Source organism: Ambystoma mexicanum, chromosome 5p (genome assembly GCF_040938575.1).
Source record: "Ambystoma mexicanum isolate Mex_15411 chromosome 5p, UKY_AmexF1_1, whole genome shotgun sequence".
Taxonomy (NCBI): domain Eukaryota; kingdom Metazoa; phylum Chordata; class Amphibia; order Caudata; family Ambystomatidae; genus Ambystoma; species Ambystoma mexicanum.
The window spans coordinates 764532338-764560008 of NC_090930.1; positions in this window are offsets into that span (position 1 = coordinate 764532338).

A 27671-nucleotide genomic window follows, 5' to 3' on the forward strand; every position below is an offset into this window, starting at 1 on the left:
CCCATCAGTTCAAGAGGAGGAGAAAGGCAGCAAACATTGAGAGGCTGACGAGGAGAGACACAACCTTGCACTCTTCGACAAAACCCTGCGAATGCTCTGGTGACAGAATCGTAAGGCCGAGGACAATAGCCCAAGTGTGCTGCAGCAGATGTCAACGGTACACCATGCGTATCAACGCTGATAAGCGGGAGTGAGAGAAACTCCTGCTACCGTGGTACCGGCCTTGACTCCAGTTATGAGGAAAGCCAAGCGGTTCATCAAAGCCGGTGAGTCGAGGGGAGAGCTGATAAGAGCCGGACTATGGTGAATGAAAGACGCAAAGTGGCAAGTTGAACCAAGTTCAAAGAACTGTAAAAGTGTTGAGGGGAGACCATCTGTAGAGGAAACCAGGACCATGTCGGTGCTAACTCGAGAGACTCTGGTAGATCCCCGTCTGAGTGAAACTACAAATACCAGAAGGCCACAGGAGGTCAAGCAAAATCCCCATACAGTCGAAAGCCTTTGACCTAAGAACTGTGAGAAATCAAGGGAAGTGAATCCTGCAAACATTTGTGAATGTGAATGTAAAGACTGGAAGGGGGTCTGTACTTCTGCTCTCTATATGGTAGAGGAGAGGCACAGAGGACCCCAGCCAAGATTCTCTATTATTGGTACGTGGTCGAGCAATCACAGCCTAGCTTCTCAGGAGGTGGTGCAGGCTGGTTCTTAAGTACAGTGTAGTCCCCAAGCCCCCACAAAGGAATGTCCACACACTGTATTAGTTAAAACACAGTCTTTATATAATTAATATTCAAGGTTATGTACACTATCACAATAACTCACTTTGTGCTCAGAAAATTAATAATGGTAAATATATACAGTTCTACAGCGGTACCACAAATATTAACATAGATCTTATTAAAGTGCATCAACTATACTGTCAAAATGTCACACAGATCAATAAAGAGGAAACCAGCAGTAGAGAGAGGAAGGAAAGCAAGATGGTTGAACAATTGGCAGAATACTGGTCGCTACCGTTAAACACAGCTCTGTGTGGAGATCCCCCCACCTGGGCAACCTGTAGAATAAAGCCCAGTCCATATATTGTTCACAATAGACTTCCCAATAGTTCTGCAACCCCAAAGTACCTGGCGTTGTAGCATTCCTCGGCGGGGAATCGACGGCCCTTCTTGAGTGCCCTCCCTTTAAGGCAGGAGTCACGGGTCATCGAACGTCCGACGGAGAACAGGGTGAGCTACGATGGTGAAGTGGCAGCTTCGTTCCTAGAGGTGCTCATTGACGGGGAAGCGTAAACGTCCTGCAAGGAAGAGGTGTGCGGGGCACCTCGGTGTCGATAGTTCTGGACCGCAAAGAGTTTGAAGAACTGTGGCCCAGCAAGGGCGTCAAGTTGTTGGCATCTCTGTTGTCCTTGGGTGGCGGGAAACCCACCGGCGATTGCTCCTCGGTGCGTCAACGGTCAGGCCTTCTCCCACAGGATACAGCGGCGACGATGCAGATGTGAGTGTCCTTGGATCAAATGAAGTTCTTAGGCAAACAGGAGCACGGCGGCTCCAGTCGGCGACGGCGGTCGCCGACAGTGGCGGACAACAGTCCTCCTTCTTCTACTTGGGATTCTGAAGCAGTCCCCGTCTCGGGTCGGCAGCCTGTCGAAGGTCTGTCTACCAGGGAGCTTTGGTAAAGATCAGCTGGTGCACGATGGTCCCTAGTAGCTCAGGAAGAAGGCGCCTTACCAGGCCCTCTCTGGGTCAGTCCTTGGAGACACAGCAGCTTTCTTATTGATGAAGAAGGGCAACAGCAATTCTTCTCTTCCAGCAGGGCTTCATGGCCAAGCTTCAGCTTCACTCCAGTTACTCTTCAGCTTCTGAACACCAATTCTAGCAGTGAGATCCCCCAGATATACTAGTTGATCTCCCATTCATTCTGCTGGGTAACACTCGGGCAGCCAATCGGTCAGAAGGGCATTCATGCAGGCAGGCATCCAAACAGGTGCATAGTGCATTCAGGCCATTCACTCCTCTCCAGACACTCACAACAAGTTATGTGTATTGGGACAAGTACCCAGCCATTCAACACTCCACACTGCATTCATACCAGTTTCGGGCAGGGCTGTCTCAGTCATTGTGTCAAACACCAGATACTAGACACCCACAACACAGAATGCGTATTCTTCACACATTCCATTCACCCAGGTCCCACCCACAGGGTGTACCCACAACATACAGTCACTGGGAAGACTCCAGCCAAACTTAATTCCCTCTAGGATCGTTCTCGGACAGCTTATCCCAAAGTTTTCGTCTGCTGACCGTGTCAAATGCCTTTGATAAATCTACGAAAGCAACAAATACTTTCTTATCTTTAGAACTCCTGGTTCTTGTCTTCAGCAGGTTTATCAAGAATATGTTTAGTGAAGTCCCTCTTCTCTTCACAAACCCGACTGCCAGGGATCTCTTCTTCCTACTGCCACACTCCATGTGGACAATGCTTTCAGAAGAATAGTCGCCTATATATTGCCCAACACATCAAGAAGGGCTATAGACGGATAGTTTTTAGGATCGGTCCTTAGCCCCTTCATGAAGATGGGCATGATTTTCACGTCTCTCCATGAAGTTGGCACCTTTCCTACTGCAGGATTAGGTGGTGTAGGAATATTGCCCATTCTCGTGAATTTTCTTTCAATATGGTATTTGTCAGGCAGTCAGGACACGGGGCTCTGGAGTTTTTGAGGTTCTTGATTATTACCTCAATGGAGACTATGTCTATGTCTAATTTTATGTCCACTGCCTTTATATCTACCATTGAAGATGTCTTCGAGGACGTTCTTGGTTGTAGTTAAGTGTAAAATTCAAACCACGTGTCTGCTGAAATAGGATTGGCCATCAGAGCATCCTGTGGACCATCTATTTCATTGATAATTCCCCACATTTCTGCTCTGTTCTTATTTTTTATTTTTCACAGCATGTTTATTGAGTCTTGGTTTACCATATTTTTTTGTGTCTAAGAAGCCAATTATGATATTTTTGTTTTAGTTTATGTATTTCAGTCCAGTTTTCTGGGTTCATGTTCTTATTTAATCTCTTGATGTTTTTGTTGAGATCTCTTCTTCTGTCTAATATCTGTTTATCGTGGACGTGTCTCTTTGAACTACTTGGCTTATTGCTACCTGTTTTCTGGACTGTTTTAAATTCTTTCAATAATGGCAAATAATCAATGATGTCAAAGTTTGTTTGCTTTTGCGTCTGCGTAATCAAATTTTATTTGTAAAGTTGTTCTGCCTGTATTTACTACCAGTGATGTCAGGTCTCCATAAACACATTGGGCCTCATTACGAGTCCGGCGGTAACTGAGGCGGTAAAACTGCCTGGTTACCGCCGGACTCGTATTACCATTCCGCCTCCGTGATTCCTGGAATAACCGGTTTTCTGGGAATCACGGAGGCGGAAGGGTGTTAATCCCCATTCCCGTTGAGTCCTATGTGACTCAACGGGAATGGGGATCATGGAAACACCGGCAGTATCTCGTAATGCTGCCAGTGTTTCCTCGTCCGCCTGCAGGCGGGCGGTGTTAAACCCGCCAGGTCAGACCTGGCGGGAACATCACATCCCGCCTGCAGGAGTTGGGATCGGGCGGTCCGGAAACAACGGTGGCGGCGGGTTTACCGCCACCGTTATTTCCGGACCGCCTGATTTGTAATGAGGCCCATTTTCTTTTGTTATTGATACTTTTGCAAGTCATTTTTAGAATGTTATACCACTTGCTGTTGTTTCGATCACTTCAAACCTCTCCACTATATGTGACATGTTAGATGAAATGCATTTATAGTCCAAAATGTCTGTGGAATTACGGCCCTTTCCATGTTGATCTGGGCGGAACGTCCCCCTGTATAATTCCATTCAGAATTATACAGCCTCTTGATTGGATTGCCTTCCTCCAACGTGTTCCTCATTTTAATGTTTTCATTGTTTCTACCAGATCTTGATCTGATGGCTGATTTATCGTGTTAAAACAGGAACAGTTTAAGTCTCCTGCTATTACAAACATTGGTCTGGCCATGTTTCCCTGTGCTTATCTATTAAGGCTATTATGTCTCATGGTAGGGTTGTGTTTGCAGATATTGTTGGGTTCCAATAGACTTTTAGGATTATCAGAACTCGTTGAGCGGTTTCTGGTAGTTGATCCATTTTTAATGTTACCAACTGGATATATGGAATTGGATATTGGATCTGGACCACAGACTATCTCAGATTGTTTTTAATTGCAACCAACAATCCAATTTTGGTCTTCTCTTTGCTCCTTTTTGTGCCAGGTTCAGTAAAACTTCATATCCCTCGAGGATCAGGCCTTCTAGTAGCCATGTTTCCTGGAGGCACACAATGTTTACCTTAATTTCCTGAAGATCACCTTTTCTAAATAGATGGCCAAATCCTCTCATATTCCAACTCACCTACGTCGATTGCACCTCTGCAGAATTGTTTGGACATTATTGGTTTTGCATTTGTTCAGCTTCCAGGTTTGCCAACCACTTCCATTTTGCACTCTCCCCTTCAGACTCTTTATTGGTGCTCTCTGTCTTTTGGCCTGAAAATGTGTTGTTCCTTCTTCTGCTCGACATACTAGTTGTAGTATTAAATGTGCCCTTTTTGTTAGCTTTCGGCTGTTCGTTTTCTCTACTTTTGTCTTGTTTGTCTACATGTAGTTGTTTTTATTCACAGAGATCAAAGCCCATTGGACGTAACTGGTGGTCTTCTTCCAAAAGTAGCTATTTTACCAACCTTGAGACTGTGTGTAATAAAACTTTATCGGCCCGGTCATCTTCAAGGAATTCAACTATAGCTATATCTTTGGAAGTTATTAGTCTCAGTGCTGGGATGTGGTGTAGCAATATTACCACGTTTGCTCTATTGAGGATTAACCCATCATTGTAGTATAGCATGCTTTCCAGTAAAAGACCCTCTAGTTGGTCAATGTGTTTTGTTTTTTCCTCACCCAACCCTTTGTTCGTCTTACCCGTCTGGTGCATCAGGTTTCGATTTTTTAACCTGTTTGATGGTGACAGGCTCCTCTTTCTTGGCTGTGTTGTAATTCACAGCAATGATATAAAGTGGTTCTCAGGCAAATCGACATCTTCTTGTCTTGTCTCTCTTTTCTTCGTACCGGCGTTGTATCTGTTTTTAATCCCTCTCGGTTCTGTTGGTTTTCTATTGGTACCTTTATCTTCGTTTATATTCCCTCTCAATATATGCTGAGATTGTCTGCCACCTGTATGGTATTCCTGTTGCATTTTCTCAGTTTCCTGTGGTGCCTTCTCTTCCTCGGTCTCATCTTCCTCAATACCGTCTGTATAACTCTCGTCAAGGTTGGAATCCATCTTGCCTTCTTTATCCATGTCATACTCCATATCTTATTCATCACCCTCCCTTTCGTCTCCGTCTGAAATAGAATATGTTGTTAGATCTAATAGGGCTCGGTCTATTTCTTCTTCATCTGATGTTTCCACTATTATTGGTGTTTCTTTTTGTATAGGCCCTTTCTTTTCATCTGGCCTGATCGCCACCGTTCCTCTACTCAGCATGTGTTGTTCTTTTGGGAGATTTAGCTTTTTAATGAATGCTCTATTTGCATTTGAATTTTGCTTAATAGTTTGTGGCTGATTTTTTAGTTTTTTTAGTTCAGTTTGTCTTTCTTTTATAAGTTTGGACTTCAGTACTTGAAGTTCTTCCGTTTTTCCTCTTAGTTCGCCCGTCGTCTGTTTCTGGGTATCCTTTGACATGTTCTTTCTAAAAATTTTGCATATTTCTTGATCTCTACTATTTTTTTAGATTTTCCTTCATACCCATGGACACGTCTACATCGATCTTATCCAGATTTTGATCTTTATGTACGACTGACTGTGTTTTTGGGCATTTTTTCCTCTCTTTTACCACTTCGCTATTCACTTTGTCCGTCCTGTCTAAGTTTATTACCTCTGCCTATCTGCACCCTTCAGTTACTTTATTGTGCTGTTTTTTAGATTTTTCCTTTCTTTCCGTTCAGTCTTCTTTCGCACAATGTAATTGGAGAGGTCCCTCTCCTTGCAGGGCAGGCTTTGGTGTATCTCCTTTTCCATGTTTATTGAGTCATTATTGCACCAAGGAATCTCTCCAGGCCATCTGTTTTTTTTTCCTGCCTTTCCTTTAATATTGGTTTGCAGTAGTTGTGCTACTGCAATATCGTGCAGTAGTTGTGCTACTGCAATATCGTGCAGTAGTTATGATACTTTTGCATTACTCATGTCCAGGTTGTTCTGTACTGAAGAAATAAAGCCCTCCACAAAGATTGTTTTCAAATGTACCATAGCCAGTAAGGTTGTAGGGTTTTGTAGGGTAGATGCTATGTCCTCATATAATTTCATGAACAGCGCTAGAATTGCAGTCATTGTGGACACCAACAAAAAAGATTCCTCAGGATATCCATGCAGATTAGGTCCCACAAGATCATCTTCTTTGTTAGTGTCACTCAGTATTGGTATTTTTACCAAATTGTCCGTTTGTGACTCTTGGTTTGTCTGACTGTTCTGCACAGTGCTTAAAGTGGGCCGGGGCCTGCCGGGGCCGGGCCCCGGCAGTCTCCAAAACGTGGGACTGAGCAGGCGCCTTGCCGGGGCCCCCAATCCCACACAACATTGCCGGGATGCATTATCCAGCCGCGGCCGCAGCCGCGACGGGAGATGCGCCCGCCAGTTTAATTTCAGGCGAGCTGACAGAAGTGCCAGCCAGGCACAGCGTCGCTGAGGCTGGCTGGCACTTCTGTCAGTCACTGTAACCCTCATCTGAGGGGTCATCAGGGAAGTTACAGTTCCTGTGTTTGCCCTCGCCAGGTCACAGACCCTCAGCGAACCTGCGGGCTCCATGATCTAATATGCAGATTAGATCACGGAGCCCGCGGGTTCGCAGAGGGTGAAAGGCGCCTCGGGCTCAGTGATCTATCTGCCCAGAGCAGATAGATCACAGAGCCCGAGGCGTCTATCTCCGTTGGCAAAGCTTTATAAAAGATGCCTGGAATTGTATACGTTTCAAGCCATCTTTTATAAACGTAGAAACATTTCTATGTTTATAAAAGACCGCTTGAAACGTGCACAATTCAAGACATCTTTTATAAAGCTTTGTCGATGGACAAAGCCACCTCGGGTTTTGTCCATCCTCAACGCTTTATAAAAGATGCCTTGAATTGTTTACGTTTCAAGACGTCTTTTATAAACATAGAAATATGTTATAAATGTCTATGCTTATAAAAGGTGGCTTGAAAAGTGCACAAACCATAGTAAGGTAAGCACACAAGTGTGTGTAAATTACTATGGTTTGTGCACTTTTCAAGCCACCTTTTTATAAACCTAGAAATACGTAACATTGGTATGTTTATAAGGCTTGAAAGGTACACAAACCATAGTAGTGCGCATACAAATATATAAATGCTCACATACATTTATATATTTGTTTGCGCACCTTACAATGATTTGTGCACGTTTTAGGCCACGCCCACAATGGAAGCCACGCCCCCAAACGAGGGCCCCCCTCAATTTCTTACCCCACTTAAAGCACTGGTTCTGCACTCCTTTCTGTTCGTCCGTCTGAGATCCAGTGTTTTTTGTTACTCCCCTTCAGGTATCGTTTTGTTTTGAGTTTGACTTGTTTGAGGCATTTAACATGTTTGACCCACTGTCCATTCTTCATTCTCTATTGTTCTTGATGTTTCCAACAATATGTCTTCTGGAATTTCCAGCTCCACAGGTGCCTGTCTACGTTCAGCTGCCTTAAAGAATATTGTTTTTAAGCGGGAATGATCTTTGTGAGCCCGCACCCCATTAAAAGTAAAATGGGGGTGACTCATGGAAGCTGACAGATTATGGGGTTTCCATATATTTCTTGCTTGATCAGAAACACATGTGGTCCCCTTTTGTGGCCATATAGATGATTTTTGCATTTTGGTGTTGGGAAGCCTCAATCTAAGGACTTGGGTGACATAATTTCCCACATTTAACCAATGCGTATTATTGTTGTTTTGTTTTTTTGGCCGAGTGCACATTTCGTGATCACAGGGTTTTGTTGTCCACTTCTTTTACTGTCTGCTGCGTGACTTTCATTGAGTCTGTTGCCCCAAGATCCACAAGACTGTGTTTACTCATGCTAACATTTGCCCTGTCGCTCTTCCTTTTTAGGCAGACATTAAGTCCTGCCCCAGTTGCATGTTGTTCAGGTTCTTGGAGCCCCTTCTCCCTTGACTTCAAGTCTGTTGTTTTTTCTTGATTAATTATTGTCCTTTCATCTTCAGATTCAGTTCGATAATGATTTGTTTGTTGCTTCAAGGCTTTTTTTTAGCCCTGTAAGCCCTTCCATGCACCATACGTGCTTCACACCATCGTCCACCGCTCTGCATGCTGTTTTCATTCACTGGTGATTTAGGGCGCGTCTTAGGATCGTTATCGTTTAGGGCCAGGTTCCTTGCCTTCTGTGGCTCAGTCACTGTCCTGATGTATAAGGTCTAGTTTTTTTTTTACTTCCAAAATATTCTGATACAAAGTAGTACTGGCCCCTATATTCACTAAACAGTGAATAGATATTTTGACCCACCTTCTGTTCTTTTTAGATCTTCTGTGGACAGGTGCGGGGTACCCGCTTCATCTGCCCACGGCGACAGTGTCGTAGTTTCCTCCATTAACAGGTCTTCCTGGTCCAATACGCTTAAATGTCTGCCCATCTCCAATGCATTAGGGGGTGTGGCAGTAAATGCTTTGTCAGCCTTTCAGTTTTACCTGCCTTTCCATCTACACTTGCTGTGACAGTCAGCAGTGTGGACAACATGTTATCACTCGTTTTGTCAATATGTATTTAGTTGGTGAATTTTCACACGGCTAAACCTTTTTTTGCTCTTACCTTTATCCTGCGTTAGTAAAAGCAAAGGTTCCAAAATCCAAGTTTTTTGGAAAAAAAAGTGCTAGAGTCACACCGGACACTCTCACACACTTCACTTCATTCCCGCACAACAGTACGGATGGAGTGGGAGGATCAAAGAATGAGGGTGAATAGGGAGCTGATTTAGCGCTATACACACCTCACTACCGAAAAAAAATAGAATGCTGCCGTGAATGGTGAAAAGTGAATGGTGAAAAAATAAAAGGAATACATTTGCTTTTTGTATTGCACCGCTGTGCACAAGCAGGCCTGTAGTGCTCGACTTCTCCAGTGGTTTTAGCACTAAAGGCAACACACAGAGACAACGCGGTACAGAGTCCTTACCATGGGCTGTGACCACACTGTTCGCACTGTCCATGGAGCAGCTCCCGGTCTATGTCTCCAACCCCCACGCCAATCTCCACCCAATCTTAACGCCTCTCGCCTCTGAGCTCCTGCAGAAGGCTAGAGGAAAGAACCTCTGACCAATCGCGAGTACGCGAGTACGCTGAGAACACAGAGTCAAGCGCACCTCGTACGTCTCACACAGCTAGAGCAAGAGAGGCTGCTTCCGACTATAATTATTTTAGTAAGAGGGTGACAGACACATAGGGAAGGAGGCACATTTAGAGGGTTCACAAAAGGACCATAGGTGCAGGAAATATTAGAACATTTTTCTAGAGCATATGTGCATCACTCTTTCTTGTCTGAGGAGTTCATGTATTATGTGAGAATGCTGGCAATGTGCAAGTAATTTAATGTATGCATTGTAAGAAATCAAATAACTATTTATTCAAATGCTTTTAGGGAACAAGTTGTCCCAAGAACAAGCAATTTCAAAGATCTTCATTATTTAGATTAGGTACACAAGTTGTAAAATACAAATAGAATATGCCATGTATTCGTAGATGTGGGCAGTGAAGGTTAAGTGAATCACAATAGAAAGGCAGAGTCACATATATCAGAGGTGTTGGGTATAGGCTCTTCTGTCCTCTAATTAACCTTGGTCTCTAGTTATGCAAAGGCCTATAAGTGCCAACTGTTTCATCTGTCATTTCACTTTTCGTCAATGAAACTGCATGTACTTGTATTTATTTGTGGCTGCCTGCGGGTTAGAGACAGCGCACGTCATCCTCTCTCTTGGTCATTTTCTGGATTGCAAACCAGGGCTGGACACACCATATGTCTCACACACTCTGGCCCTAGCTCAATCTGTCATCCTCATTACTTGGGAACAGACGTTCTCCAGACCTTAAAGCCACATGAAGGCGCGTGCCGGAAAAATCAAGAGATCACAGCTTGTCAGCCACGTCAAAGGAGATTGCAGAAGCCCACACGGTCTCACTGAGAGCATGATAATGCATTGTAACGTAGCGAAAAATAACTGAGGAGACTTTTATATATGGCAAGTATGCGCGTTTTTGAATAATAATGAAAGTGGGTGTACAGCAATGAATACTGTATACCAAATATGTGACATGATATCATTTGCTGGTTTATTTACAGAATTGAACATATGTTATTTGAAAGTTTGATGCCCGAAATGTTTCACAGTAACAATTTCTAACTTAAGTCATTGAAACTTGCAGTGGTGACAAAAAAAAAAAACATGCATTCAGTTTAAAGGAAACACGTTTGATACTAGAAGGCATAAATTGCATGACCCCCGCACAGTGAGGTCGTTCACTGTAACTACATATATGTATTCAGGTCAGACGCCCTGCTGTATTTTTGGAACGTAGTCTATGCGGTTAAAATTCGGAGTGCATGCACTAACATCTTTCCATCATTCCTGGGAGTCAATGCTCTTCACAAGTAAGCCTCATGAACGAGCACGCCTCCAAAACTAGAAGATCACTGCTCGTACTCCCGGAGGGCCACACAGGGCCATCCAACACTCTATCTCTTCTGTCTAAGCAAGTCCTTCAGAGGCCCCCAGCGGTACTGATTGGTACTGCTGGCATCTCCTTTGCTGCCCCTAGCAGTACTTTTCCCTGTGCTAGGGGGTCACAGAGTTTGCCTCTTTTGAAGGGGTTGTGAGGATGAATTCAACGCCTGAAATAAGGCAAGCAATTACCCAGCAGAGACATCTTTAGGAAAAAAATATGAGGGTAGCAAATACCACTGAGAATGCAAAGAAGACAATATATTAGAGCTCCCTCTGGAAAAATTATTTCCCCAATAGAGAGCTGTAACACATCAACAAGCAGTGCTTTAAGTGGGATTGGAAATCGAGGGGGGGGCTCCCGTTAGGGGGTGTGGCCCAAGTGCACGTCCCCTAAAGAGACCCCCACCCTTGATTCAGGGCGGGGGAGGCGGCTGGTAAAAGAGGTGGACCTGGGGCACACTGGGAATTATTACCTTTGATGCACCCAGCCCGTCCTTTTAAAAAAAAACAGCGGCTGGGAGCACCAAAAGGTGTGACACCAGCGTGCCCTAGCTTGCACGCAGCCCTTTCATTCAAGGAGTCCACTTTAACCACAGGCTCCTTTAGTGAAAGGTGTGCCTGCTGCTGGTGTCTCTGTACTTGAAGCAGTAGGAGGGCTGGAGGGCCCAGTCTCTCCTTTTGTTTCTGAGTAACTAGTCATCACCCAACATGGGTGATGACTAGTTACTCAGAAACAAAAGGAGAGCTAGTAGTCCAGCCCTCCTCATGTTTCGAGTACATAGACATCAGCTTTGCTGGTATCAGTACTTTGGTTTAGAAAAAAGAAAATGCAATACCTTTTCTTTTTTTCTAAACCGAAGTGCTGACATCTGCAGGCAGCTCGTGTAACCGTGCAGCCTCTACACGGGCTGCCTGAGGTATCGGCTCGCTGGGGTTAGTTGGGGGTGGGCCCAGGCAGGGACCCGGACCACTAAAAGCCCTGTCAACAAGGGTCAATGTTTAACAAAATTGCTCTTATTGACAGCTTTAAATGCCTTGGTCTACCCATAAACTGAATAATGCTGTTACAACAAGTGATAAGAATACAAAAGCAGAGAAAACAGTGTGTGTATTCTCCCTAGTCCTGATACCTATATTAATACTTTCTATTAAAACCATGTCCCCTGCACCCTACTTCTTCCCTTCACTATGGCCTTCCTCCATGGACTTCCCTCCCTTCCCCCTCCTCTCAAGCTAGGAACCTCTGAGTCATCTTCAACTCCTCCTTTTCCTTCATACTTCATATTCATGGCATTGCCAAGAAGTCCCACTTTCAACTCTTCCTTCTCAAAGAAACTGTACCCTTCCTCACCTTCCCCCAGAGGCCCAATGTTACCTGTGCTCTGGTCCTCTCCAGGCTTGACTATTGCATTAGCCTCTTCCTTAATCTTCCTTCGTCCACCCATCAACCTCCCCAGCTAACCCAGAATAGGGCAGCAAGACTTGTCCTTGGCCTCAAGCCCAGTGACTGCATCTCTCCTGCCCTACAAAGCCTTCACTGGCTCCTGGTCTCAGCAAGAATTTAATTCAAATCCCTCTGCATCATCCACAAGGCCATCTGGGGCTGGGGACCACTCTATCATCAATGCTTCCTGACAAAATACCACTGTTCTAAACCCCTGAGTTCATATGGCACCAACGCCCTTACTGTGAAGCGGTTTGCTAAACAGAGAGCTTTTGTTTGTACACTTTCCTCGGCGGCTCCCTTCTGTGGAATAGCCTCCCTCTCCCTCTGCGTCTTGAGCAGAACCTCCTTAAGTTCCGTAATAGGAATACAAACAGTGCTAAAAGAGGAACGTTTTTAGAGCCCTTCTAAATTGCAAATGGGCAGCTACAGAGCGAAGAGCAGTAGGAAGGGCATTCCACAAGTTCACCCTGATGGAAAATGAGTGGCCACCAATTCTAGCACGTCGAAACCTAGGAACAGTAAGAAGAAAGCGGTCCTTGGAACGCAGCACACGGCCAGGAACATAAGGTCGAAACTTTGACTGCAAATACTCGGGGCCAACTGCGTGAAAAGCCCTGTGCACCAGGGAAAGAGATTTACAATGCACACTTTTAGCCACAGGCAACCAGTGCAAAGCTTTAAAAACTGGAGAAATATACTCCCGATAGGAGGAACCAGTGGCAAGGCGGGCAGTAGAGTTCTGAAGAAGTTGAAGGCGACGTAGCAAATAGTCAGGCTGAACCAGATAGAGAGAGTAACAGTAGTCAATACGTGTCAGGAATAAGGGCTGGTACCGCCGGGGAGTAACTAAGTTTGCTTATTAAAGCATTGGTAAAGAGAACTACATTTCCCAGCATTCCGGGGAGGACCTGTAGTTCAGCGCAAGTTGCCGCGCGTTGCCAGCTGCAAGTAATGAAGGGCAGCATAAAGCCAACATGCTCGCAACCGCAGGTGTGGCTCATTTTGTGTTCCTGGATGGGTGTGGTCGGAGCGAGACGTGAGCGAAGCTTTTCTTACAGCCCGTAAGACTTTGGAGCAAGACGAAGCTGGCGGACTGGCTGGCAGTGTTACAGCGTCTTCTTCAGACTCCGAGTGGTCCCATGGGGCCGCTCGGAGCTCAGATAAGTAATGGGCTCATTACGCTGGTGAATACTGGGAGCAGGATGAATGCGGGCGGGCTGGCTGACAGTGGTTACGGCATTTTCTTCAGACTCCGAGTAGTTCCGTGGGGCCGCTCGGAGCTCAGATAAGTACTGGGCACATTACGAGTATCCTGCAAAGTGTGTGTTTTCAGTGAATCCTTGTTAAGGACTTCGATGCTTAATACGCGTGTGTCTAAAGGCACACGGAAGAGTGAGGACCATGTTTGGGGTTGCTAAATCAGCAACATACAGTACAGGACATTCAGGGTTAGGGGCTGTTTTGGCACAACAGTGATCTGTGTCCCTGTCTGGGCATGTACATTATGGTTATATGTGTTCAGTGTTGCTTCAGCTTGCCCAACGGGCCATGTGTCATGTATTTCATGTATGGAATCTAATTCCATTGTTGGTGTTCATCTATGCTTGCTATATGTTTATCTTGTTACATGTTCAGACGTATTAAGGTGTGTTTATACAATTTAGAGGTAGGCTGGAGGCAAGATTAATAAGCGCATACCCTATGTGTTTGGTTTAGTAAAAGAACTAGATAAGAAGGTTTTTTCCCTGTGTTTCCCCTTTCCTATCCACCTTAGGAGTTCCCTCACCCTCTATCTGGTGTTCCTACTTCCCTACCCTATCCACAACCTCTTCCTAACTCCTCTTCCCCTCATTGGCTGCCACGTGGTGTCCTGTGTCTATAATCAGGCGGCTGTGCCAACCACGGGTGGAGGGTCGAATTCATTCGGCTTCTGTGGTTCGGGGGAGAGTGTCGATTCCTCTCCTCCATTATTGTGTGCATACTGACAATGCGACTAATAACCAAATCAGAAACCACAGGAGCCCGTAGGTGAGAGGGAATATACTGCAGAACCTTTCTGAGCATCTTCAGCTGGAAGTGACCAGCTTGGCAAACTGAGCTGATCTGGGAAGACATAGAAAAGGAAGCAGACAAGTTTACACCAAGATTCATGACCTCAGAGAAAGCAACAGTAAAGGAGCCAAAAGAGGAGGGCCAAAAAAACAAAGTCCAGGGGGATGTGACTGCAGTCAAACCAACAACCATAACCTCAGACTTATTGTCATGATGCCTACCTCCAAGGAGCCAGGTCCGACCCAGCAACCCCAGAGGCAGGCATCATTCCCCCCACGGAAGTGCCAGCGGGCCCAAGCTGGCGCCCTTTGGACACAGTCCTGGCGCCTTAGGCGCCAGGCTCATGTTAGACCCCTGTCCTGGCGCCTTAGGCGCCAGGCTCATAAAGCTAGACATGTGTTCAAGTGTTTTAATGTGCACTTACCTGATGCAGACCATGCTGCTACATCCAGGCCCTCTTGAGGCCTGATTGGAACTACTTTACCTGTGGGACTACTTTCCACCTGGGTGTGGTTGGGGAAGGATACATACCTGATCGGTGGAAGGATACATACCTGGAACTTCTTCCAAAGCTATTTAAACCACGCCCGATCAGCAACTCACGCTTCGCGTTGTTCTGCTCCTCGCAGCTGGACGCTCACCGTGTCAGCTCCTGCATCTGGACTTCAGCCACGCCTGTCAGCATCCTGGGTCGCCTGCAAAGGGAGATAAGAGAGAATTGGAGAGAAAGATGACCTTACCAGCTAAAGCTGCATCACGGAGACATCACACCGACGATCCTGAAAGGGAAGACATCATTTTAAAAGCATTTCGCTTCGATCGCTGCAGCGCTGCATTTCACTCACATTTCCTGGGCGCCTCCATCTTCAGCAGCGATCATCCGGATCCGCACCCACTTCTCAGAGCCTAGAGAGAAAAAGACAAGAAAACAAGGTGAGAGAAGGAAGGGAATAGGAAAGGCTCAGTTTCCTTCTAAGACTTACCTGTTGGGTTATTCCCATTTCATTTCGGGTCATGCCGCTTCCTGGCATTCCGGACCCCGGCCCCTATGGGGAAAAAAGACAAGGACATTGAATGAGCGAATGCAAAGACATTACCTGAACGCTCATCCAGAACTTACCTGTCATTTACTGGAACTGCACGTTTCACTTCGGGTCGGCGCCATATCTCCGGCATTCCGAACCCCGGCCCCTAAGGGGAAAAAAGACATAAGCATTAGCGCTTGCTGCAATAAGACAATAATAATAATAATTTGGCATTTTATATAGCGCTACGAACCCTCAGGTATCTGAGCGCTGCTTATTATTACCCACGGTGTGTGGTACTCATTTATCGACCTCGGAAGGATGAAAGGCTGAGATTGGCCCCGCCGGGATGCGAACCTGCGTTAGCAGACTCTGCACGGATGTCAAAGCGAGCGCTCTACTCGCTGTGCCACTTGACCGGCATTATTATTAAGCTTGAACTTTTGAACTTGCAACAGAACTCTTACAGCGCCTCACCTGAATAGTCAAGCTTATTTTGAACTCCCATCAAACCTCAATCCAGTGAAGTAACTGGGTTTCAACGCGCCCCTGCAAGAGAAGCAGGATGGAGAACTCATCCTTCCAGACCCTAAGGTGAGACTTCACGGGGAATCGTGGAAGGGTATCGTGGAGGGCTGGAAGGGAGTGGGAGGCTTGAGCATTATTCCATCAGTAGGTAATACTCCCTTTTCACGCACAGGGGAATATTCCTGCGAGCCAGAAAAGACCAGAGTAGAGGGGCCCTTCCAGTCCATCTTCAGAGTCCTGCGCTTCACCACTGAAGAAGCATCAGCACTCGAAGCCAAACCTGCGCCTCCGTGGGAATCAGGTGAGCGTGACACTTATCCCCATTAAATTTGTGCCAATTGCTGTTCATCCAGCACCCCACGGCCGACAGACAATCTCTCAGCTCAGTGGCATGGGCCAGATGGGAAAGGTCCAGCCAAAATTAAATCTGAGTATCATCAGCATCAGAGTAACATCTAAACCCATGGGAGTGGTCAAGAGTGACCATAGGCTTTAATGTAGATATTAAAGAGGGTAGGAGCAAAGGCAGAGCCTTGCGGTACCTCCACACACCAAAGCAGAGACAGCAGAGAGAAAAGACTGGAGCTAAAGTAGCTGTGAGAGGTCAGAAAGAAAATAATCAGAGGACAGAGCGAGATACCACAGCCGCAGATAGATGCCTGATCAGGATGGACTGAGCGACAGTATCAAAAGCGGCAGAGAGATCCAACAGGATCAATGCTGCTACTCCACCCTGATCAGCAATGAGTGTCAGATCATCAAGCACCGAGACTAGGTACCCCGCCCCGGCCTAAAGCCCGAGTGAAAGGTATCAAACAAGGATCTGTCTTCACAGAACATATCTAAGGAGTGTGGAGACCAGGGATTCCAACAACTTCATAAAGAACAGCAGGAGCGAAATAGGGCAAAAACTAGCATGGTCTAAAGAGTCCAAAGAAGGTTTTTCCAGCAAAAGGATCACCGTGGAACATTTGAGTGCAGAGGGAATAGTTCTGGTCGAGCAAGAATGGTTAACCGCAGCCGTGATATTAGCTATAATCATAGGCAGGATAGCTTTCACCGTTCTCAAGGGAACAGCATCAGTAGGAGAAGCCGACTTCATTCTCTCCACTGCTGAAGTGATATCCACAGCCGTGAAAGGCGGAAAAGAGTCCCAAAGGGAACAGTATGGTTGCATAGGCCCTGGGAACAAAGCAGAGGATGAAACTAGCATCCTCAGCCAGATTGTGAGTAGTTGAAATATGATTCAGAATATTGACTATTTTGCGGGCAAGGAAATCAGCCAAAGAGTTGCACAGTTATTGGGTCGGAGGAGTGGGGTCAGCAGGGGGCTCCTTAGCAGAAAAAGAACGAACAAACCTAAACAGCTCCTTAGGCTGATTAATCGAGTTCTCAATTTGGGAAGTACAAACGTTTGTTATGCCTGTTTAATAGCCAAATGATACCTGGAAGTAATAGCACAGAAAGCAGTCCTATCCCCAGCAGAGTTAGAGGAGCGCCATCTGCGCTCCCCTTGTCTGCGTTTAAGACGAAGAGCTTTGAGGTTGTCATTAAACCAGGGTTCAGACGGCCAACCGCGTACCCGGATCTCCACTAGGGGAGCCGCCAGTGAATCTGCTGCAGTAGTAAATATCCCAGAGGGAGCACCAAGATCCATAGAAGCTGCAAGAAGAGAAGCATCAACTGCACACTAGTTTTGCTTCCTTACTCTCATACTGTCAGAAACAGAGGGGCAGTCAATAAAATCATACACAAATGGGATAACAAATGGTCAGACCAAGTGATCCTAAAGGGAGTAAGGGCAACCACCATTTCATGCTTGGCAAACACCAAATCCAGATGATATGTGTCGGCTCAGTGACGAGTTGCACCAGCGATAGATAATCCATGACAGCAATAAACTTGGCAGCTGCTTTATCAGAAGGGTCATTGCACCTATAGTTTAAATCGCCAGCGACAATCAGATTTGTGTATTGAAGCTGTAATGAGGCTACAAAATCAGCAAACATTTCAATAAAAGTAGAGTCAAAACCTTGAGGACGATAAGCCACCAGAACATAAACAATCCTGATCCCAGAGAGGACCATACACATGAAAAGTACCTCGATCTTACAATAAACAGACAGAGGAACCACAGTGGATGCAAATCTAGATTTAGAAATAAAGGCAACGCCACCCCCGAGGTGACTGGCAGGTTTGATCTCAGGACCTTATAACCATCAGGGAGCATAACTACGACAGCTGCTCCTGAGGACTCAGAGGGCCAAGTTTCACTAACCAGTAAACAATCTGATTTAAAATCAGATAACAAGTCAAAACAATCAACAGCATGGTCCACCAAGTACCTGGCATTACATAAGAGACAATGCAGCTGATAAGAATTAGGTACTGGCCCAGTAGCAGTACCTGATAATTTAGAAATAAAGCCAGTGGACCAGAGCGTGTCAGGCGGAGCTAGGGCAATGAGCTGTTCTGGTCCGGAGGGAACAAGAGCAACCCCATCAGGTAGTGGGAGAGGACTCCGACCCAGCCACCTTGCTGGGGCCGGGATGGGCACAGACGGACTTGCCTTTAGCGTACCTTTGGCACGTGGACGGTGTGCCCGCTGCGCCCGTCCGCTTCGCGGGTGTTCTCCCCGGCACATTCATGCCGGGGAGAAGGAAAGTAGAAAGCGTTTGTAATGCTTGTGATGGAAAAAGAAAGATGACTCACATGAGCAAGCGGAGCCTCAAAAGATAAATTCAAGCAAAGCTTGTTAAGCACACAGTAATTGAACAGCAAGTATCGGCACAGGGGCAATCAATCATATAATGCAAGATAAAAGTAAGTAAAAATATTAGTATACAGAAACTGTGCAACTCCAAAAAGCGAGTGGCTTTAACTGTAAGTTCCACAGGGAACAACCTCACCTCTCGTCTCATGCTCTGCTGTTACTCTCTGCCTTGCTGTGATCACAGGTTAAATATACATTGCACACGTTTTTCGCTTTAGTGTCATTAAATGAAAGCACTTAGCTTTGCTTGCTCGCATAGTCCGGAGTCAGACCCTGCTGATCAGCTGTCTCAGAAGCTGTAGCACAGGCGTGTGATGCGGCGCCTGCTGTCTGTCAAAAAAGGGACAATTAGTACATGCCTTTGGTCTGCCTCATGCACCTTAGTCTCAATGGCACATGCACCACTAGAGATATGCGCCTTACCCAACACGCTGACATGTGTGTTAGTAGTTTCCCGCGGTGCCTGACCCTAGTCGCATGCTGTTAAGGTTCTTTTTCCCAAGCCGTTAGGTTTTATCCCACTGCTGCACCAAGCGCTCTTATCCACGGCACTTTTCTATTTTGTCTGCAGGGCCTATGAGATTGCTGAAGGTGAGGGCGTGGCCTGCGTAAAGTATGCCTGCTGGAAGCTGCTCTGAAAGCATCTGTGCGGGTGAAGACCTTGAGCGCGGACACCCGTTCATTGTGTGCGCGTAAGCCTGGGCGTTGGCCTGGGCGTTTCCCTAGGAGTTTACAGGCTCCGTAGGCTTGCCTCCTGGGTGTTGGGGCTGCTGGGGATTGTAGCCTTTCCCCAATTAAAGTTTGTTCAGTGTTCCTGTTGGTATGTGTTGGTCCTTCTCCTGGTACATCTGCAAGAGGGAGAGATATGACATCTGCCGTGGTTTTGGCCCCCCACCATGCCTGCTGCCCTATGTGTTTTGGTTTGCCATATGACAGTACATCCCCTCCCTGAAGAAGGGCCTGGCTTATCTGGGAAGTTACGATGGAAGAGGCGTAAGAGCAGAGGAGCATGTATATTGGTGGCTGTTTCCCAGGAGCGGTCTTCTGGGCTAAAACCCACCCAAGCAATGAGATAGCACAACTGGCCCCTCTTATGTGCCAATTTAGGATTGCTCATAGCTTATATTCTGGGTACCCATCAACCAGGACAGGTGGTGGTCGTACCATTCATATGTGCTGTGCAGCTGGCACATGGAACACAGGGTGTATTTTCATGTGATGAGGAAGCTGTGATTACAGCTTCCTCATCACATCAAAATACACCCTTACTTTTCATACGGCAACAGGATTGATGACAGCCGAGATGAGGAAAGGGACGATAAATCGGGGTTTACATTTATGTGACCAAGGGAAGTGTAGGTGTCGGGTCGATAGCCACGCTTTATCCCCCACCTTGTACTCAGGGCTTTCTCAGTGTTTCTTGTCTGCATACAGTTTATATGTATTTTTAGCTGCGTCCAGATTCTGATGCTCCTGCACCCATAATTGTGTCAGAAGTTCTGTGTGAGCCTGCACAGATGGTAACACTTCAGAAGTCTGGGTGACTGTGGGTTGTACATGCAGTTGATATCCATAAGTAGTGTAGAAAGGGGAATACTTTGTAGATACATGGTGAGAATTGTTGTAGGCCAGTTCTGCAAGCCAAAGAACTTCTAGCCAAGCCCCTTCTGCGTTGTGCATAAAACAACGTAGATATTGTTCACAAGTCTGGTTCAGGCCCTCCATCTGGCTATTTCTGGGTGGTAACTGGTTGAAAATTGCATGGTTCTTCCAATATGTGTGCAAAAAAGACACCAGAAAATGGAGGTGAATTGTGTTCCTTGGTTGGAGATGATATGTTGTGGTATACCATGGAAGTAAACTACATGCTGCAAGAACAAGTCAATTAGATCGTCAGCTAAAGGTATCCCCTTGTAGGGAATAAAATGAGCGAGTTTGATGAGTGAGTTGCCTACGACCAAGATGGTGGTGCATCCCAAGTCTGATGTTAATTCCAATATAAAGTCCACTGTTATAGTGTGCCATGGTTGTTCTGGTGTGGGCAGGGGGCGTAGAAGGCCCATGGGTTTCTTATGGTCTACATTGTTGTACATAGTGCTGATTGTTGTTGTTCAAACCAGGCCACTAATAATGATGACAAACCAACTCTTGTGTTTTGCTGACCCCAGGATGCCCTGCCAAAGGTGAGTCTTGAAACCACTTTAACACCTGCATTCAAAGGGCAATAGTAGGTAGATATAATGCGGCTTCATGAAAGGGTAGGCCATCTTAAAGATAATGCTTTTTCTTGGGGTCTTCCCATTGTTGTAATTCTTTAGCTGACATCGCCCTCCCTACTTACTCAAACAGTTCATTGGTAGTGGTACAGATCTTTTTGGTCTGTGGGAGATGGGCTTCGGTGTCTCTTTAGGGGTCTCCTGTGTTGGGGCCTCAGGGTACCTGGATAGAATATATGCTTTCCTGTTTTCTTGTCCTGAGCGATAAATGACCACAAAGTTGAAGTCAGCGAAGCACAAAGCCCATCGCAGCTGGTGTGGCATGAGGGTTCTTGCATATTTTAGAAACTGTACGTTGCGGTGAACCGTCAACACGGTTACCGTATGCCGTACCCCGAGCAGGTAATGTCGCTACTCGGTGAAAGCTGCCTTGATAGCAAGCAGTTCACAGTCTGCTATGGTGTCATTCTGTTCCGCTGGATTTAACTTCCTGGAGTAATATGCCTCCGGATGGAGATGGCCAGATTGATCCCGTTGAGACAATATAGCGCCCAATGCGTAGCTCGAGGTGCCTGTTTCCACTAGGAATTGTTTAAATGGGTCTGAATGTAAAAGAACGGGAGCTGACGTAAAGCTTTCTTCAATTGGTTGAAATTGATCTCGGGCTCTGAGTCCCGTATGAATGGTGTTCCCCTTTTGAGGAGCCTTGTGGAAAGAATCTTTTTAGCGAAATCCTGGATGTATCATCTATAGAAATGTGCAAAACCTAACACCGATTGGACCTATTTGATGTTCTAAGGAGCAGGCCAATCCAAGATTGCTTGCACCTTGCGTGTGTCCATCCGTACTCCTTCCAGGGACAGGTGAATCCCAAGAACTCTACTGTGGTGCAGTGGAAGCCACACTTTTCTACTTTGGCATATAATTGGTGCTCTCATAGGCATTGTAACACTGCTTTCACTTGTTGGGTGTGAACCTCCTTGGATTGGAAATATATCAGGATGTCGTCGTGAAGAGGGATGGTTGAATCCTACCCCTGCTCCCCTTCCCACAAGATACATGGCCCGGAAGAAGAACCGCAGATACCACGATTGCCCATACTGTTAGGGAGAATTCTCATGAATGGCTAATTTCCCTTACCTACTGAGTCCCTCAGCAGCTTTGCTGGATTTCTAGGGTTTATTTTTTTTCACCTGGTAAGAGTGTGAGCCTTTTTCCCACTCTTACATGCCTTTTTGCTATGTGTATTTCTACTTTCTGTGTGATCTTGGGCACTGGAGCCTCACCTACTCCATGTGCACCACTTTTTGTGTGTGTTACACAGCACCTTCAGTGCAGTGACACAGGGTTGTCTTTTAGACTTCCCACTGACTCCATTTTCTGGGGCTGACTACTGTCCCCCAGAAACAGGTAACGTTGCCATTAACTTTATATAGTCACTTTAAACCACAGACCCAGTACACCCCATCTTACATGGAGTATTGGAAAGGGTTAACTCTTATCCCTTTTTGTCTGTGCCTCTTGGATTCTTTCGCTCCCTTAACATTAAGACTTGGCTGGTGGCAGTGGTATCTACCCTAACTTTTCTACGGCGATTATCTTATATACATGTGGTAATATTTTAGGCTATTAGCCTCAAACATAAAGCCGCTGGACCAAACACATTTTATTTTGGTTCCGGCTGGGTTTATTCGCCATTTCTTTTTGTTAAACTCTTTCTCGTGTTTTTCTCTGCGCGCCAAACCGGGGATGACTCCTTTGTTCGCTGTCTTTTCGCAGGCTTCTGCACAGAAGCCCTCCTTAAGGCGCCTGATAGTCTAGGTAGGTGGGATGTGAGGGAGGGATCTTCGGACCCCTGCCCTGAGTTCCCTTGGTAACCCAAGTCGCACTCTTGTCTGATTGGCTAAGGGCATTGGCAGGTCTCTGGGACTAGAAGAGCAGAGCCGCCACTGGAACCAAAGAACAAATGAGGAACTGGAAGAAGAGGACCCCTACCACGACTGAACCACCTGGTGAAGCCCTGCTGCTGGTCCAAATTGCCAGAATCCAACGACAGAGAAGATCCTCCAGGAAACTTCTTCCCTTGAGCTGGTGGGACCAACCAGTTTGCCCAAACTACAAGCCAGGACCCCTCCTCTGGTCGAATTCGCTGTACAGAGCTACAGTGGGCTGGATAGCCAGAAAGGTCGGACCCTGCTTGGGTTTTAAGGAGCGCACCTGTTATTCGTCGTTTTGCTCTGCTGCTGGTTTCTTCCCTGAGTGGTGCAGGAGCCTCCAGTCTTCCTACTTCGTGTCAGTCCGACAGTCGCTTCAGGAACCGTGAGCCTGCAGGAACCACCAGGAACGTCTGCCTCAGCTACAGCTCCCTCTCCGTTTCAAGGTACTGTGCAAATCCGGTTGTCCGTTTCGTTCAACCGCAGTCAAAGTGTTTGAAATATTTTGCCAAACCAAAGGTTTGTCCTTCCCTTCTCTTTGAACTAACTTTTCTACCAACCAACCTCGTCCGGAATCTGTGCCACAAACTTTATTGCGAACTACCCTGAACTGTGTGATCATGAGCAAAAGACTTTTGACCCATTGACTGACTTTGGCCCTAAGCCTTTTCTAGCTGATCTCCTCAATGTAGTCTCTCTTGTTCAATTGCCCTGAGTACGTACCTGTTGGTTTTGCCTAATTTCTAATAACTTTGTCATTCCCTCCCTTTTAAATTGCTGGAGTGCCATTTTGCTCCCACTTCATTTTGTGAGCTTAACTTGTCTGGAATTTAAGGGAAGTGGTGTGGTGTATTTATGATTGTGATTTTTAACTTGCTTAGAATAGTGAAATGTTATACAGCTGTTGAGTAAATAAATATATATTCTTTTACTTAGAAACATTGAGTCAGTGTTTGCCTGAATCAAAGTAATTGCTGTCCTTTGTATAACTATTTGTACTGCTCACTTACTCTTGAGATAAGTCTGGCTGCTCCGCTACTGCTACCACTATAACTCTGTAGTACAGGCTTGTATCAAAGGTGAAATTGTACTGTCACTTGTAGTCTTAATTGTGTGTAGTGTTCCTAAAGGGTACTGCATATAATTCTGCCTAACACATACCATTTTGGACTGATTCCTAGTGTTCCTATGATAGACAAGTATGTCGAGAGGTACCCACTCAGCCAACCCTATAGCCCAGGAGCAGTGCAAACGTTACCTGGAGTGGACGAGGAGCCTCAAACTGTAACAAAGGAGACTGAAATTGACAGTATTGACTATAGCGGCAAGAAGCTACGCTACTGACTTTGTTAGAGAGACTACGATATAGCAGCATTAGACACAAAGCACATGTGCCACCCGCACATCAGGACACAAAAATATACCTGAATACATGAAAAAACACATGCAGAACCGTTCTATAAATTAGAGGACAGATACATATATATACTGCCTTTGCTTTATTATTTTGTCATTAGCTTAAACACAGCAAAGCAGAAAACGCAAGAAGCAAGAGATCCTAAGCAAGCTTGCAGATGCTTACATGCAAATAACCTCACGGAACTGCAGGACACCTATGGGACCTGCCAGAACCAATGTATTACTAACATATGGAGAAATATAGAATAAAACAAACATGTACAAGCCAAGCCATGGCTTGGGAGAATCAAAGTAGGCCACAAATGTCTCAGTAAGAGCTAAGCTAAGCTGAATTCAGACCGAACAAGAGAGCAACTGTGTGGGATAGGGCCGGCTGCCAAGGCCACCAAGATATGAGCGATATTTTATTCACTGAACAGCAGTAACACCAGCTGCTATAAATACAAATAAATCCAATTAATTCAGAGTAATTCGAAGCTCCAGGAGTCCAAAACATGGTGTCTGAACACATGAATCTACAGGCTGGATGATGATTCGAAACCGACGTGGGAAAGAGAAGCGGCCGACAGACAGAAGATTGCAACAAATTCGTCACAGCAAGAGACGAGGGTTGCATGATATAAACGTGCACTCTCATAGATTTTGGTGGTGCACACAAGTTACAATGCAGACACATAATTGTTCTTATTACCTTGAGAAGGTACACCTCGAGCTGAGAATCATTTTGGATCCCAGGGCTAGGGACGTCAGATCCAACCAACCACAGTTCTGTATCCTAGAGGTGGGTAGCAACGGGCAAGAACCAATGGTAAGACCCTCACTCTGCAACATTGTTTAGTGATAACAATATTGGGAAGGGTCAGGCCTGACATCTGACATGGGAGAGCCAGTGAACTAACACATATAGGGTCCGCTATAGGGGCACTATTACTCAATACCCAATCCCAGAGGGCGATAGGTTGTCTGGAAAGGGGCCCAGGTAGTGACGTCTTTATGACGTTATATGCCAACAAAACTGGCTTGCGAGCCAGAAATCTCTGAGACATTCCAGGATTTCTGTCTATCCTTGTACTGATCCCTGTTGATTCTGGTTGTAAACACAGACTTGCTGTCTGGCTGGGTCTATGTTCCTTTTGGGGGACGGTGTTGGGCCTTCCATGAGTTTGCGAACTCTTAGTAGCCCTCGAGCCTACCTGGGAGTTGGTCCCAACAACGTGGTAGCCAGAGGATGGTTGCCTGCACCAGCTGTTAGGCGGAAACCTGTGCAGTTCCCTCTGGGACCACTGCAAAAGATTTAGGACTACAGGTGTTTGGCAGTAAACCCACTTGGTAGCAGTCTGTACCACACAGATTCACTTGGTAGCTGTGGCTGAGCAGTCAGACTTCCCTCAAGAAGAGTTAAGCAGTATGTGGAGTATAAAATATAGGGCAATTCTTCACAGTAAGACAAGCAAACACGCAACAAGGCTTCAGTGTAAAGATATTAAGGTATTTATTTATAACGGAACATCTATGCAAAACACTATGGCACTATCACGGCAAACACTTCAATTACAATTACTCTACGAAGAAGAAATGATCAATCCCCCTAACAATATTTCGACAAGTCTAGGTTCTACCAGTATCACTTATTTGCAGACAGAGGTGTATGCCTCAACCTAGATGGCACTCTAATATTAGTTAGGACGGGAGAGAAAAATAAGCAGGTTACGAAATCAACACAGTTCAATACTTCACGGGAAAAATGCAAGGCAAGAAGGCAAGAACCACAATAGATCATAAAGTTCAGAGGCCAGGCCCACTCGGAGAGAGGCAAGGCGGTATGTCCCAAGAAGTCTCTTAGTGGAAATGCGTTCGAGTCTTTATAGCAAATTGTTATCGGCAGATTGAACCAGTTCAGAACAATACGTTAGAGAAAGCTTGGAGGCGACCCAACGGAAAGGCGAGGATTAAGACACCTCACTCGAACCGGTAGAAAGGGAAGCCAGGCAGACACGGTACCTTGTTTGTGGAGAGACAGCTCCGGCGGGGGCAGTTGTTCCTGGTGGTGGATGCATGTCGGGTCTTTGCCAAGAGTAGAGATGATTGTCGAAGAAAAGTGAAGTCCGGTGCACCACCAAGGAAGAGACCAGCCGCGGAGTGCTCCGTCACAAGGCACCACCTTTTGGTCGCGGTACAGGGGTAGTGGCTATCCGGTTGCCGAGGTGCTCTGCACGGGCAATTCGACCACTGCGTCCTGAGGCGAAGAAAAAGCAAAGGGAACTGGTTGTTCCCACCAGTCAGGGGAAGAGACTCTCCGGCAGGGAGATCTCCTCTGTCGTCGGGAAGTGGTGAGTCGGTTCCACAGGGCTCCACCGGAGGTGTCGTCGTGCAGGTCGGGTCAGTGTTACCCTCGTCGGATTCTTCGGTCCTGTGGCGACTTCTGAAGATCCAGTCCCAAAAGCCCTGCTTTTATGCAGAAAACCCCCATTCATTCAGCCTAGCTGTCAATCAACACATGCTAAGTGGTGAGCGGGGAGGCTCACCACTTGGGCCAATCACACTCGAGTGCGACCGGAGTTGGCAAGGCAACTCGGTCCAGGGTGCCTAAATCCCCTCCCACACCCCTGTGGTAACCCAGACAGAATGGCACCACTTTGGAGGGTCTCTGTACAGAGGCCCGCCAAAAGTGGAACAAAGGGCTCAACCTTTGGTTTAGGAGTCACAGAGACGAACACAGACGCCATTTTAAAAACTGAGTTCTGGCAGAAACTACCATCCGATAAACTTATTTAAGATAAGTAGACCGGTGGTACGTTAGATATTAACGAGGAAAAGTATCAATCTCTAACAATGGGACGAATCCCATAGGGTTATGTTCGGGGTCGAACATAACAAGTAGTTTCCACTGCCACCAGCCAAAACTCGACGAGGGGGGACGGGACAGTGCCCCCTCAAGTAACAGACCTAGGAGTAATCGAATTACCCCTACTAGCACATCCACAATAAGATGGTTTGTACTAGTTCTGTTAGTAAATTTAGGTCTAGTAAAGCCAATGGTGACTTTACATGCCCGGGGAGACAGTAGTCAGTCCCCGGGTATGGAGTCTATGGTGGAGGTCCGCTAGGACGCCCCAGTGTTACGGCACGTGGGGTGCGGTGTAACACACATAGAAAAACATATGAGACCCTATAGAGTAAAAGACCCCATAGCCCATAGAACACATTGGCATTCAAAGGAATTACACACATTCATGTCCAAGAGTGGGAGGAAAAGAGTCTCACTCTTGGCAGGATGGAAAAAACAAACTCCAGAAATCCAGCAAAGCTGCTGGGGGACTCACTAGGTTAGGAAATTCAGCCTAAACAGAGAATTCTCCCTAATACTCGCCCCCCCCAGACTAAGGGACAGGAGGATTTAATCCACTCCTGGATGAATCTCATACCTCTAGTCGATGACATACATCCTAGAGAGACCATCAGCAT